General features: G+C 37.7%; 1 protein-coding gene across 14 annotated transcripts in view; it reads left to right on the top strand.

The window, feature by feature from the left end:
• The window catches only part of LOC144470402 (uncharacterized), a 153,422-nt gene that overhangs the window by 3,338 nt on the left and 133,843 nt on the right, over positions 1 to 16,241 (top strand). The gene's annotated exons all lie outside the window — the stretch shown is intronic.

Below are 16,241 nucleotides of genomic sequence, written 5' to 3'. Positions count from 1 at the left end.
GCTTGAAAAGAATTCGTATCACTAGGTCAGAAGAGCAGGATAATTGATCAGGATTGATATTTCTAGGTCATAAATGCAGGACACTCGATCAAAACCGATATCTTTAGGTCAGATACACAGGATACTCGATTAGAATTGATATTTCTAGGCCAGGAGAGAAGGATAATTGATCAGGATTGATGTTTCTAGGTCAGAAATGCAGGATACTTGATCAGAAATGATGTTTTTATGCCAGAAATACTGGATACTTGATCAGAACTTATATTCATAGGTCAGAAGAACAGGATAATCGATCGGAACTAATATTTTTATATCAGAAGAACAGGATACTTGATCAGAATTGATATTTTTATATCAGAAGAACAGGATACTTGATCAGAATTGATAACTTTAAGTCAGAAGAACAGAATACTTGACTAGAACTGATGTATTTAGATCAGTAACACAGGATACTTGATCAGTATTGATATTCCTTGATCTGAAAAACAGAATACTTGATCAGAATTAATATTTCATGATCAGAGAAAAAAAATGCTTGATCGGAATTAATATTTTATATTCAGAAAAAACGAGATACTTGATGAGAGTTTATATTCATTGGTCAGAAAAACAGGACACTAGATCAGAGTTGATATTTCTTGGTCAAAAAACAGGACACTTGATCAGAATTGATATTTTTTAGTCAAAAAATATAAAGACTTAATTAAAGTTGTTATCTTAGCAACAGGATGGCAGATTTAATCAAAATTGGTAGTTTATCTCGACAAACGCAGTAGAATGAGCGACTTGCTGCTGTAATCTTCGAAGTTTGTAGTTTATGTGCGGAAGATGATGTCTGCAAAGTTTGGGTCGATTTTATGAGAGGGTTCCTGAGATGTCTGTTAAAACTGTAGGTCTTAGATCGTGAGTAGATTCTTCATCTCTCGTTTACTATGCGGTAAATAATATCGTGGCAGAGGTTTGCATTAAACCAATTCTGTTCTCCTTACTTACAGTATTTATGTAAATTAATCGATATACATTAGAAATTCAACGAATAGACATTGAATAAATACTCTTAAAATTATTTCTTTCTAATCGGAATTGCCACGAATATATTTTCATGGTATCCTCGCCAAATTCGTTCTACGTTCTTCAATAACAGCGTTGAATTAAATCAGCAGATATTTAATCGAACTCCCTGTGAATTTTCCTTTCTACGGAATTCTTATTAAATTCATTCTACGCTCCCCAATCGTAGCACCGAATTCATCAAAATTCCAATTACTAATTTTCCTTTTCGTGGTATTTTCATTAAATCAGCCCATGATACCCCTCAATACCGGCGTTCGATGAGATTAATAGAACAAAAGTTCCATAGTATATTAAATAAATTCTAGGCTCTTCGTTTTCGGCATCGAACGAAGTATTTCGTTCGTCGTGCGCCGAAATTCGTTGGGGATCCAATAAATATTTGTCGATCGATTCGGCGGGAGCTCTCGCGCGGCGACGAAGAAGCACGAAAAGCTCGGAAATTTCGTGTTATGACGAGCGGGCGCGAGCGTATGAATAATTCATCGACGGTCGAAAAACGGCCCGGTACAGAAACCCGTGTGGCCGATCGGGCATTACGGAATCGCCCACGGTGTGTCCCGTTGTTGTTGTCGGTCCCGTAGGGTTTTACGCGGCGGCTCGGCTCTGCGCGCGTATTTATTACACGCGTTAATCACGTGTGTCTCGTTCTCCTGCTCTTTTAACGGCACATCGTCGCGGTTTCGCGTTGCATAACGGCTCGCTGCGCTAAGGGAGACGGACAGGCGTCTGCCTACGGTTTATCTCTGCGAAACGGAGATTAGAAAAGAGCTCTTTCTTTTTGATGAAATGCCGTAATTTAATATCCATGAAAAGGAGAGAGAGAGAGGGGGGTAGGGGGGCAGGGTGGAAAGACGAGTCTCTCGGGGGGATCCCGTGTATCTGGTTTGCGCGCCGTAACGCAGTTGCACGTACTCGGCGTCGCCCGGTTGTTCGAGCCGGCGTTCTACGCCGATCGATTAAAATTTTTCATTCGATTACATGATCGATGGAGACGATTGAACGCGTTAATCGTCGAAACGCCGACGGACGAATGGTTCGACGAAGTTAATCGTTCGTCGTTCGTTAAAGCCATTATTCGGTGAATCGTCGATTCAAGCAGAGAATTAGTAGTTGTCGATTTTTGAACGAAATCGGCAGAATATTTCGATGATAATTCTTTCACGATTTATTCTTAGTTCGTTATTATTACTTGTAAAATGCATCTATTCAATCGAATAATTTAGTCGTTGATCGCGATTGAAAGAAATTTAATAGACACATTTTTATAAGCTTCCTTCTCTATAGAATTTGTATCCACTAAATACAATAATTAAATTCAATTAACAGACATTTAATAAACACTCTTGCGAATTCTCCTTTTTACAGAATTTCGTTAAAAATATTAAGAATACTTTATAATAAAATTTGTACATTTTTTGTCATATTTAAAAAATGATTAACCATTTACACTCGAGTGGTGAAAAATCATTTTATCATGTTCCAAAGCAATTGGTAAATCTGTATTATTGTTTAATATTTTGTTAGTATTTCTTAGAGTTTAAAAATCTGTTGAAAGCGTAACTACTGCCCGAGTCACGCGATTTAATTACATACGAATAAAATGCAATAGGTTATTATATAAAATGAAAATACGGTAGATCAGCGGAACTGTGTCAGGTTTCGAGTTCGAGCGACTTCGTGGATAAATGGTTACCGTGTAACAGAGTTAGTTCAGCAGTTGTTAATTTCGTTCCTCCGTGCATAGGATCGCGAACACCGTGCATCGACGACACTGCAGTCGGCAATCGATGCGGACGATTCACGGCGCGGTAACAGGACTCTCTTGTGCAGTTCCTAATAGTGTATCGGCTCATCCATCCGTGACAATTCCGTGGCGCGCGCGCGTCTCGTAATTCAAACCCCGAACCAACCATAAGGCGAGCACAATGCTCCAGTTTCGTCGCAGGAGCCGCTCTAATACGATCCTCGTTTATACACTTCGCAGCCGGATAACTGGTCCCGCCGATCACTTTTCGCCGCGGCTATGCAATCGACGCATCTTCCTGGTTTGCGGCTCGCTTGTTTATTACCCTGTCCCAATTAGGGCTGCGCTCGTACAGTTCAATCCCGATCTAACGAACCCGCGATTCAATTTTCCCCGCTATGTTTTAATTGCGGGGCCGTGGCAATCGATACGAGAACTTTATTGATTTCCCTGCGGATCGCTAGCCACGATCGATGCGGGCTTAATGGGTCGTGCAGTTTTTCGTAGATGCTAGTTAATTGAAAGACGTTTTTAATCAATTTTTCCTGGCTGCGATCTTTGTTCTTATCTATGATATTCTGCTCAATTTAAAAAAAAATTGTTTACTATATCTGCTTGAAAAAGTCGATTTAATATTCGATGACTAGATTACTTGAATTTAATAATTAAAAGAATTTCTTCTTCGTTGCCATAATTAATTATAGCTATTCTAAATCCGGCTTAGCTATGACATTATTTTTCCACTGAAACATACTATCCGTCTTAATATTATTTGATTAAAAACATAATTATTACAGATGTTTTTCCTGCTCCAGAAAAATCGCCTTAAATATGTGAATTACCATTTCCGATTCGACCGTCGAAAAATGTCGCTCGCTCTCCATAAATTGTTGAAAACTCGAACAACCGTTAATCACAGGTCTTAGCGTGCGACCAGTTCCATTAGGAGCAGTTACATCAACCTTTCGGTTTTATTTTTAGTGCCGCCGTCAGTGGTGCATTAGCAACATCGTAGGTAAACTTCGCCATCGGAATTAATATAGTTATTCCTAACGTCCCATTGTGCGAAGGTCACAAAGGACTCGAAAAATGAATTATTCATGCGCGAGCGAGCTTACGCTAATGCCCACACAAATCGTTGCACGTGTGCTCGGTATTTTATGGTACTCCTGTCTACCTACCAGTCTCCTCCATAGACGACCGATGCAGAACGGTCTCATATGGTTTACCTTGCCACTGAATGATTGTTCTGGCTCAAAGGTCACGGCTGATCCAGGACGTGGGTCGCTATAGTTTCCCGCGGTATATTCCATAGTACGCGACTATTCTACTTTTCTTTCTCTGAATTTTCAATTGTAATTAACACTTTACCGATTTTTTATTTTTCCTCCGATTGGTAGCCTGCGTTGCCATGGTAATTAATAATTTAGTATCTATTATTGAGATAAATGCGTTAGATTGTACTACCGTAAGTTTCAATATTATTGTATAATTTTTTAAATATCAAATATCCATCGCGATTAATAAAATAGATAAAATAGAAACGAACATTGAACATCGAGTTAAATTTTTACGGTCGGTGAAGTGCTAATTGTTTAAACGGCTTCTTTAATTTCCTTCATTTGCACTAGTGAGAAATATTTATTGGCAGTGCATACGTCTATTTTATTTCTAATATTCCAATGTATTTGTGTCTGACTGTTCAATTTTCTTCTACTTTTTAACGATCTCGGTGTTTTATTTCTTTCACCTGCACTAGTAGACGCATTCATTGGCAGTGCACGTTCTATTATATTTTATTAATCTATCCTATCATCTGTTTCATTTTCCGACATCCAAATGTATTTGTAATTCTAGCCTAATCTTTAATTTCACACTATTTTCACTCGACTGGTTCTCTCTCGACTATTTTCTCTCTCGATTTAATTGATCCGCTATTGGATTTATTTATCGGCACTGCCGTAGCGCAGTGAAACGCGACCGTATCTGGACTCGTACCTCCACTTAGACCCGCGTGGATTAACATAACACCTTCCGTCCGTAACGAATGAGTCAAGGTGTATTTTCAGAAAAATTAACGACAAATTCGCGGACGAAACATGCATGGATTCGCGCCAAAATTTGTTCCTCGCACGGCCAAGCGGCCCGTTACGAATTTCCAAAATTGCTGCTCGAAAACGACGCTGAATCTTCAACATCGCGCGACCGTCTCTCTCGCAAGACTGTACCCATCCTCGACGTTACCGCCGTGCTCGTATAAATAAGATCCCGCGGTTTGTTGCACCGGCCGATATATAATTAATCGGCGCGCTATAAAAGTGAAATAGCTGTACAGCCCTCTCGTTGTTATTAACAGCGTCTTTAAAGCCGAGAGAACGCGGTGATCGTCGGAATACCGAGGCACATACATACTACGCGGGCACCGTGCAATTTGTGTCTCGTTTGCATTATCGGTTACTCTGGGTGCCGCAGTTTATTTTTCGAATGCATTATGCAAAAACGGCCGGCTAGTTGTTTGCGCGGTTTAACATAATTGAATATTAATTGCGTAAATTTTACCGGGAGCGTTCTCACTTATTCGCCTCCCGCTCTAACAGAAATACGTAGCTTTTTAGAGGCCCGGATAAGCTTTGCGAATTTCCGTCGTCGGCGTGTTTGCGTTTAATATTTAATATTATAGCATTTAATTTTTGATATTATAGCATTTAATATTTAATATTATAGCATTTAATATTTAATATTGTAGCATTTAATATTTAATATTATAGCATTTAATATTTAATATTATAGCATTTAATATTTAATATTATAGCATTTAATATTTAATAATATAGCATTTAATATTTTCCGTTTGTACAGTATTGTTGTTCGCGATCGTTCGGATCTGTTCTTATTTCGAAGAGTGAATAGATTCGAGAAGTGAATCGAATTAGTTTTCAACCGAGCGACGCGACCCCGGGGGCTATTGGTACTGCTAAACAATTCTGCATAGTCGACAGTAACTCTGATTACCGTACGGTTTAGCATCACTGATTCGTCGTAGCGTGTGTCATCGTTTATCTGGCCACGGCTCGCACACTTTCGGCTCGCGTAAGATTGCGTCACGACCACATCGGTATGGACCTTGTAAATGGATCCTCGTAAATGGACCTTGATTCGTGCCAGGAGACCGTGGCTGGTCTCTACGGTTGTTTGGACGCGGTGCCGTGCCGTACCTGAAAGGAAAAGCGAAATTGGAGCAGCCATCTTTTTTCCAGAAGCAACGAGACGTCGTTATTTTTATATTAATTTATTAGCTTTTCTATGTTATTCTTACCTATGCCAGTCACTTATAAAGTTGATGCAATATATAGATATAGCGGTGCGTATAATTATAAACTGGATGCAACATTTATATTTTTATTAATACTTAAAGAAAAGTTACAAGACGACTGTGTTTGTACATTTCTATTTTCTATTACATTTAATATAGAAATATACTAGTATAGTTCGTCTGTGGTTTTTCTTCAAATATTAGTAAAAATGTAAAATTTACTTCCAATTTATAATTATGTTTGCCATTGTAAATATTTTTTTTCTTTGCTAATTAGAAAAAAGAAATAGATATCTAGCAGTAGAAATCTATCGATCAGTATTCTTAGATAGTATTCACTAGTATATGGTGTTTCAGGCTAATCAAAATTGCCAGTAATTGTTGAGAGATTTGTTAATGCATCAAAATTAAGCAGTGTACGCTATACGCTCGAATTTATTAGTACTTGTCCTACTAACAGATTGAAAGTAGTGCTTCATATAAACTATGGTTACGATTAGATAGTGCATCGCAGAAGATTAAACCAAGCAGTAGACACTATCTATAGATATGAATTGAATTTGCACTTCACATAGATTAAGATACAGAAGTGACACATTTAAGTTTAAATCAAGCAGTGCTTCGATGAGTTGAAATGATTTACTATCGCGCATGAATTAAAATGAATCAGTAGATCGGATGAATTTAAATGTATCAATACTTTATATAGATTGAAATGAATTAGTATTTTACGTAAATTAAAATGGATCAGTGTTTTATGTTTATTAAAATGAATTAGTATTTTATGTGTATTAAAATGAATTAGTATTTTATGTGTATTAAAATGAATTAGTATTTAATATAGATTAAAATGAATCAGAATTTCATGTAAACGAATATCAAGAAGTATTCTTACCAATTAAAATCAAGGAATATTTCGTATTATAATAAAATCAAGTGATATTTCATATAAATAAGTACAATAAATAAATACAGTAAAAATCAGGGAATATTCCACATTATAATAAAATCGGACAGAATTTCATATAAATAAGAACCAACTAATATTTCGCACGAATTAAAATCAGGGAATATTTCGCATAAATGAAAGCCACGTAGTATTTCACATTCATGAAAACCAAGCAGTATTTCCCATAAATTAAAATGAATCTATATTTCTCATTAAAATAAAATCCATCATCTTAACTCTACTTGAAATTAATTTTTCTAGCTTACCAGTTCATTCTAGCCCAATTTGACGATCATACTAACACATTCTAATTCACATAAAATGTTGATTCATTCTAATTCACATAAAATGTTGATTCATTCTAATTCACATAAAATATTGATTTATTCTAATTCACGTAAAATATTGATTCACCCGAATCCACGTGAATTATCGATTAATTCGAAAACCGCTTCGTATTAATTCCTCTAAAGCCTCGATGTATCGGAAAGAAAATGGTACAGGGTTCCACGCGAATCGAGATCGAGCATCATCGTCGAAAATATGCTGAAACCCGAACCTCCGGCAATCGGAATCGTAAGATTTTAATTACCGCACAATAGCAGGCAACGGTAAAACGAAACCGAGTGCCCACTTCAACCCTTTGCCCTCGAAGCCATTTTAACTGTAAATCTTTTTATAATTTTTCAGAGTTATAGCATCTCCTTTCTATACGATAATTTTTCACATTTTTGTAACGCTATGTAATCATTTTCGGGTCACTCACATTTTCGGCTCAGAGTCAAAGGGTTAAATGGAATATTTGCAACTCGCTAATAAGCTATCATTTACTACAGTCACGTATTAGAATTACGATGTCCCCTGAGAGGAGGCAACGGAGTGCAAAGGGTTAAAATAAAGGGTTAAAATGGAACAGAGAACACGACCGTCGCGACACGCACACGCGCGACATAGTCGTCGCGCAATTCGCCGTAATGATTGAAAGCCGTCCGCACGAATGAACGGTTGTGCTTTCCTCGTGTCGTTATCGAATCTCGTAGCGCTTGACATTCAATTTTCCTCCGTCGAAGGATAAAGAGCATAATGGCCCCGCGTAGCCGTCACCGATCCACGTCGAATCTGGGTCATTGATGTTTTATTTCATGCGTCATGTAATTATGTCTCGTTGCCTCTGATACACGGGCACCGCGAAAGCTGTAACTCTTCTGTTCGTCGCGTAGGCGGCTGGTCACATCGAATCCATTTCGTCACTTTTTTTCGTCCTCCCCTCCACCGTGTAATTTCTCCCCCCATACGAAACGATTAATTCCGACTGGGATTTCATTGGCTCTGGAAATCGATACGATACCCCTGTCTTTCTGATTAATTAGTTCCGATCGCGACACGGATCGACCCCCCGCTACATGGCGACAGTGTCTCGATGTTCAATTTTATTTTATCGACTATCTGCTTCCGTAATGTTATCTCATTGTTTGCGTATGTTCTTCTTATATTTTATGGGATTTTCATTGCTTTTAACCCTTAAATGCATATAGTCCCAAAAATGAATCAATAACTTTTTGCGCGGATACCCGACAACAGTTTTGATATCGACACATTTGGCTGAATGGCGGTGATTCCTTTGTCCATTGACTTATCAAAAATTAACTAAAATAATGACATTTGACTTCAATATTTGTATCTTTCTGACGTTATACCAATTGGCGCGCATTTTTGATTGCGGGGTTCATTTACGTACTTTTGGAAGTGGATTATTTAGAAATATTTTGGTGTATTCGTTAAACAAAAAATATTTTCTAAAGGTAAGGTTTCTTTTTTAAGGAAACGACTGCTTCAATCTCTTTCATACTAACTGAAGAATTTTTATGTCTATTTTGCATAGTGTACCAAAAATGAATCATTAATATTTTTCAATAAAAACCCTATAAGATATGACTTATAATTTTTTTTTTAATATTTTTCCCGATTTCCACTCATTTGAAATATTATAACCCTAATTTTTAAATAAAATTCATTAACTCATGAATTTAAGGGTTAATAGCAGTTTTATATATTTGTCTTAGTATATCGTGCATTTTTTAAATATATCTTTCTTAATAGAATATTATTGTCCATAAATTTAATATTCTTCTTAACAGATATAATTTAATATCGTTCTGAATTATTCATTTTTTAAATAGTATGTCATACATTGTTTTAATACACTTTTTAAAATAGTATATCGTGCAGCTTTCCCAACATATGATCGTCTTTTATTTGCAAAAGACAAATCGACTAATAAATTCGAATAAATGAATAATTGAAATTCTATATTATTTTAAAAAAAAATTGTTAAGCTTCTCACGAGCCCGGTGATTAAATAAACGATTAAAACACTGATTACGAAACTGCGAACGAGAGAAAATATTGCTCGAGGAATAATTTCTGTCGAACAATGACTAATAATAAATAAGGATATTATAGAGCGTGAACAATGAATGAGTCGAACGGGAAGACCGCGAGCCAATAAATTAATATTAATCATTCGGTGCTCGTTAAGCCGGCCGACAGGCGAAATACGTTTCCCTCCATCGCCGGTGCCGATGAAACAATGCCGAAACATTGAAATTCGTACGACAATGGTCGACGTGTCGCGACTCGTGTCCGACCGCGTCCCAGGTGAGAAACGACGATGAAAATTCGTCTGTACGGCCTCGTTCGCGTATTGTCTCTCCTCATACATGAAGTCATGGCGCCGAACGCATAAGGATGAGCTGTTGCATCTGATTGCTTACAATGCGACGCTGCGCGTGAGCCCACACTCGGCGGCATAACACGCGTTCCTTTTCTTTTTTCTCCTGTTACCTCTCCTCGTCCGGTTCTTAAAACTGATTAGGAAACATCGCGGCCGTAATTGGCCGCGATCGTTTAAAAAGGGAGCAGAGTTCACGGCGCGAACTTTTCATTCGTTTCCGTGAAATCGTTTATTTTACTCATGAATAATGCGCGCCGACATTTTCTATATAAATATATGATACCGTTAGATGATCAGGGTAACGATGCCGGTGGTTTATTAAAGGAAATAGAGGTTGTTAGAAGACCGCGGAGTTTATGCATTTATGATAAAACTGGGGCGAAGTGTTAAATATTGAAGACGTTGGAGAATTTGAGAATATTCTCACGAATTTTTAGAGAATATTTTCTCATGAATCTATTGGTACGAAAGGAGAACATTTTTACTTTATTTCCGGTCACTGTAATTCATTTAGGAAAAGGTTTATTAATATTTTATGTAATATTTTATAGTATTTTATAAATGAATAATTCGGCAAATAGGTTGGCGAACATTTAACAGAAGATTGGCACTTTAATTCTTATAATTTTGTTAGACTTTACAATGACTACATTACAGGTTTTTATTTGATTTAAAAATTATTTATGTTAATTGCTGTATATGTCTATCCTAGTTGTTTTATTAAACAGACTACAGATTCCTTGCATTTATTAAAAAATACAATTGGAAATAATTTCACTGAGAAATCCTCGAATTTCGAGGAGCTATTAAATAATTACAGACAAGCGATTAATATCTGGAATAAAAATGCGGTAACTTTATAAATAAAAAAAGAGTGTTGACCAGACTTGATAACAGATCAATATTTCCTAATAGACGACGATCATCCCCCGGAACCACGACTACCGTATCTTCTGTTGCACCGAGCGAACCGCTTCGATCTAATAATAATCCTCTCACCCGTGGCAGAGTCGACAGGCTAACAACACGGCTACACCTAATCAGCGCAAAAAAGCACCGGTAGAAACGGCAGAGCTAACGTTCCGTCGCTTTATTCGAGACAATCCGTAATCTAGTCGGTTTTTCAAGCGTCTTCGGTTTAAACTTGAAAACGCGCCGGGCCGGCAGTTCCGCGGACGAGCACGGGCAATTATTTCAATTAATTCCCCGCATGCGCTGGGGATCGTTCCGCGTGTTAATGACGCGTGACGATCATGGCATTCCGATGCATAAAAGAGCGTGCATGCGCACGGTGTACCGTACGTGTCCCGGCAATCTTGACACACATCTCTCTGTCTGTCTGTTATATCATTTTTCGAAGCTCGCTCTCTATTTCACGCTCGCGGTATTCCACTGCGATGATCAAACTGTATGAAACGCGTCTCCCATGGCGCGGATTTTCGCCAGATTTCGCTGGCCGAAATTATTTTTCTAAACTCCCGGGTGTAACGTTGACCTACTCACCTATTTATGGTGTTCCGAGTTGGAAAATGTGGTTCGAAGGAAATCAAAATAATTCTGAAGAAATTATGATAATTATAGGGAATTAAAAATAATTATGAAGAAATAAAAATAATTATGAAGAAATAAAAATAATTTTGAACGGATAAAAATAATTTTGAACGAATAAAAATAGTTATAAAGGGAGAAAAATAATCCTGAACACGTAGAAATAATTATAAAAAAGTAAAAATAATTCTGAACACATAAATATAATTGTAAACGAATGAAAATAATCGTAAAGCAACGAGGATTAGTGATAACGTATTAAAAATGTTATTATAATATAATCAGAGAACTACGATTGTTCGTCTTACGCAAGATTTTAAAAATCGTATTTTAGCGAGGGTTTTGAAGCTAATAACCCTCTGTGTGGCTACCAGGAAGTGGATACCATAAAGTCCTCGAACTGTGAAAAACGCGCGAACTACTGGCCGTCTTGAAACCGCTATGAGATTATTCATTTTTCACGTCCATTTCCCTAACAGCGGAGTCGAGGGTGGATGTTCCAGCGAGTTTCAAGCTTTATGGCACCCCGGCCGCCGGAACCTGTTACGGGGGCGTAATTTATCCGACTCCTTCATCCCCGATGCCGGTTTTCGCACCCTAATACTCCCGCGCGGCGGCTTAGGATGAAAGATCGAGGTGTTGCGGCGCTCCGAGGACGGATAATTGCGTTAACTTCGAGACACGGGTCCTCGCCGTGCTAATAGATAATCATTTCTTTGAATAATGAGAGCCCGTATGAGATTTAGTCAATTTTATCGTATCCGGTTTAGCTTACCTGGTGTTATCTCTATAATTTATAATGTTTCTATAATAAATTTCTATTAGAAATTTCAACTAAAATTAGCAATTTAAGTTAGAATGAATTTTTAATTACGATAAATTTCTATTAGAAATTTCAGCTAAAATGAATTTTTAATTGCGATAAATTTCTATTAGAAATTTAAGCTAAAATGAATTCCTAATGGAATTTTAGATAGAAATTTATTATGATTTAGTATTTATAATTACATTTCTATGAACAGTCCAGGGTAAATTAAATTTACAATAGAAATTAAGGGAAACATATTACAATCAAAATAATGACAATAAAATATGAACTAAGTAATACTTAAATCTAATATTAATTATAACTTATTTACTATTAACCCTTTGAATTCGATGAGAAAAACAAGTGACGTATATTTACTTACTATTTTAAGCACATGACTTATTAATATCTCCAATTTATGTTAAAATTAATGCAATTTATATTATTCGCTGTTATTTATACAGAAATATTCCAAAACCGAATCGTATCGTAGGAAAGAATTCGAGGAATAGGTAGCCATTAATAAATTGACATGGCGTGCCGTTGTCGCATGACAACGCCGACCTCATGTTTCTCAACTAACAGTCGGCGAACATGCGTTGGAGTATGTCTTTCTTAACTCGCGATATTTTGCTAATGTGTCATCAAAGTAAATCACCATATGTTTAGACATCGGCGACAACTTTTCCATAGAAAAATTAAGCAACAAAACGGTAATCTACGCGCTGTCTTTCCTGAAAAGGTAGACGTTTAAAGTAACATGGGAAAATGCAGTGCAGACAATTGCAACAGTTGAACTGCATCCCTCTAACAACAGTCCCGTCGACCCGCGTTTTTCCATTTGGCAGTCTCTAAAAGAATACAATAAATTTTTCGTAAAAATGCTTAAAGGGACGAGAAGATCTTATAGAATTTTATGCAACAAAGGGTGTTCTCATCGTTTAATTTTATTTTTATTAAGACCCGATTACCATAAACAATCGAATGTAATTCACTAAATCTCACACCAATTATTTAATACTTCAAGGTCCATAGATTTGAACGAAAAGTCCCATGGACGTTTAACGTCGCAAGAAAACAGCCGAACATGGTTTTCGTTTGAACAGTTTGCCCTAGGCTCCCCTTCAAGCCGTCATTTAAGGGAGCTAACACCTCCGAGTGCCACTCCTCGCGCCCCAACATCCTGGCGGCCAGGACAAGCCGCGAGTACGCGACGCGACTTGTTCGCGGAAGACGGAGAGAAACCGGAACGGGGCTCTCCCGTGGTGGTTGAAGCCTGAAAGAGGATACGCGGCGCGGGTGTGTTTCGCCTGCTCGTTAAATTAGTCGGGGCCGTTCGTTTCTCCAGCGGTGTATACCTAATCGGATCCACGTAGCGACGGGGCCGGGGCGCCCGGGGTTTTTCGTTTTTCTGTTTGCCGATTCCCGGTCGCGCGGAACTGGGTTGCGAAACCGCATAAAGAGAGACGCGTGAACGCAGGCGCGCACGCGATGGCCCACACGCGAGAGCCTCCTTTTCCCGGGGTGCGAAGGTGGACTGAAAATAAATGCATTCGCCTCGGCGAGTTATCGCGACGGCGCGCCGTCGCCTCGCTTCGTCCGGACACGTAAGGCTCCGTTTACATCGGACCCGTTCCACGCACGTGGACGCGACGCGCCAGTCCGGCCGATCTATTTCCCCCTGGCTAACGTTTAACCCCTTGCCGTACTATTTTCTTCGCGATCGAAAGGGGCACAAGCTTTTCGATCGCGGTCGTATTTTGGAAGAAAGTTTTATTAGATTGCAGTATGTTATATTAATTATATTATTATATTGTAGTGTATTGTACTACGTTGTGTTATGCTTTGCTATGCTAGGCTGTGCTTTGCTATACTTTGCTATGCTTTGCTAAGCTTTGCTTTGCTATGCTTTGCTATGCTTTGCTATGCTTTGCTATGCTTTGCTATGCTTTGCTATGCTTTGCTATGCTTTGCTATGCTTTGCTATGCTATGCTATGCTATGCTATGTCATGCTTTGCTATGCTTTGCTATGGTTTGCTATGCTATGCTATGCTATGCTATGCTATATTATATTATATTATACTATATTTTATACATATTTCGTATAAAATATATACAATATATATTTTATATAATATTTTTACAATATATATTTTATATAATATTTTTACAATACATATATATTTTATATAATATTTTTACAATACATATATATTTTATATAATATTTTCACAGTATAAAATAAAGCTTGAATACAAAATAAGAAAGACGTTTCCATGTAACATATGTGCCTTATAATTAACTTGGACAGTTTTTATTTTGCATAAAGATCCGCGGTCTACTTATTATAATCATACAGTAGTCTCTCGTACTGAATAAATAATGCATGCGCCTTGAAATTAATGATAGACCAGGTATAAAACATTATCTTCTTGAGTTCCGATTTTAAGGGTGGAAATTCAGACGAAAGACAACCACCATTAAAAGTCCAGATAAAATTTTGAAACTGTACAGTTTAATAGCATTCTCTACACTGATTTGAATTACATACACGTTATTCTGCCAACTAATTTTCTCGGCGGTAAAAAAGTTGTTATATTATAAAGAATTTTTTGAAATTGAAAAATCGACAGCAGCAGCTTAAAACGAATTAAAATTTTACTCGACGTTGTCGTATAAATAGATATTAGATATTTATGCATATGTAGGATATTGAATAAAAAATTATCAAGATAACAGGACTGAGAATTCGCAGATCCAGCGACGACAGGCTACGGTGGTTAAATGGTTCCGTAGGTGGGTAGCGTGTTCTCTCCGTGTCGGGCAATCAGCTGCGATGTGTCACGAGCGTGGACTAATTTAATTATTAAATCGTGCCGGCCCCGATACGCCGACAGTCATCTTCAAGTAGCCGTTTAATAGAGGCGGCTCCGATGGAGCGTGACACTTCTCCTCGCGCGTTTGTACGCGGACCCCTCCCCACTAAACCATGCAGCAGCATGATCAAAAAGTGGTGCTGCGGTCGGTTAACAAGGGGAGGGGATGGGGTTCGCAGCCCCGGTCCTCTTTCCGCCGACCACTCAATACTTCCTCCTTTTCGTTTCGTCCCGTTTCTTTCTTCCGTCGCGTTTGTTCGACCCGGTAACCCGACGGCGGGCCACCCTTCCGTCGCTAAACTGGGGTCCATGACACCCCAGCGTCATTTAATTTAGTCTCGAGGGCTGCAGAAGTGAGCCACTCGTACGAGACCCTTCAAACGGTTTTCGAAATCCTCCGACTCGCAATTATGGTGGCCGCGAATCACGTTTCGTCCCACGGCACGTCCTGCCGCCGCGAAAACTAACGATTTCTTCGTTAACGAACAATTTAGGCTCACCCTGCCGCACGGACGATTTAATTAAAAATGTGATCCGTTGATCGAATTCGTGGACGAAAGTTGGTGCGAGATAAGAAGCACGATTCGATCGTTTTTCGATATTTATAGAATATTTGCACCGATTTTGAAAGCGGTGGAAGTTTATTTCTATGTTAAATGAGATATCACATAATTTGCGATTAACACTAGGTTCACGGAGTAATAAAAGCAGCCGTTTTATATTTGTTTATGAAATTAACGATTTATTCTAATCGTTAATGCAATCGATAACTAAATAAATATAAATAATTATAGTAAATATAATCGATAAATAAGCAATAAATGTATCTTTGAAATCTGAATAATAGTACGTTAACAAATCAGTGACCCGTCATTTTGACGGATTCCGTAAATCTAGTGTTAATATAGTGTACCTAATATTTAATATGCCATTATTATTTAACACGTAATTAATATTTATTATGTATACTATCTATGTGCACCATTTAATATCGTATTGTATTATATTTAATACAGTATAAATTAATATTTAATATCTTAAAAAATGACAATGCTTCGTTGTATTTAACCCCTTGCACTATGATTCCTTTCACGCTGCGTCGATTACCATTTAATTATCTTTAATATTTTTCTTAACAGGGCCAGACAATTTTCTTTTATTCTATTGTTTTTATGTACTTTCGTTTATGTATTA

The sequence above is a fragment of the Augochlora pura genome, chromosome 5, assembly GCF_028453695.1.
Source record: "Augochlora pura isolate Apur16 chromosome 5, APUR_v2.2.1, whole genome shotgun sequence".
Lineage (NCBI taxonomy): Eukaryota > Metazoa > Arthropoda > Insecta > Hymenoptera > Halictidae > Augochlora > Augochlora pura.
This window is presented reverse-complemented; position numbering and strand designations above follow the sequence as displayed.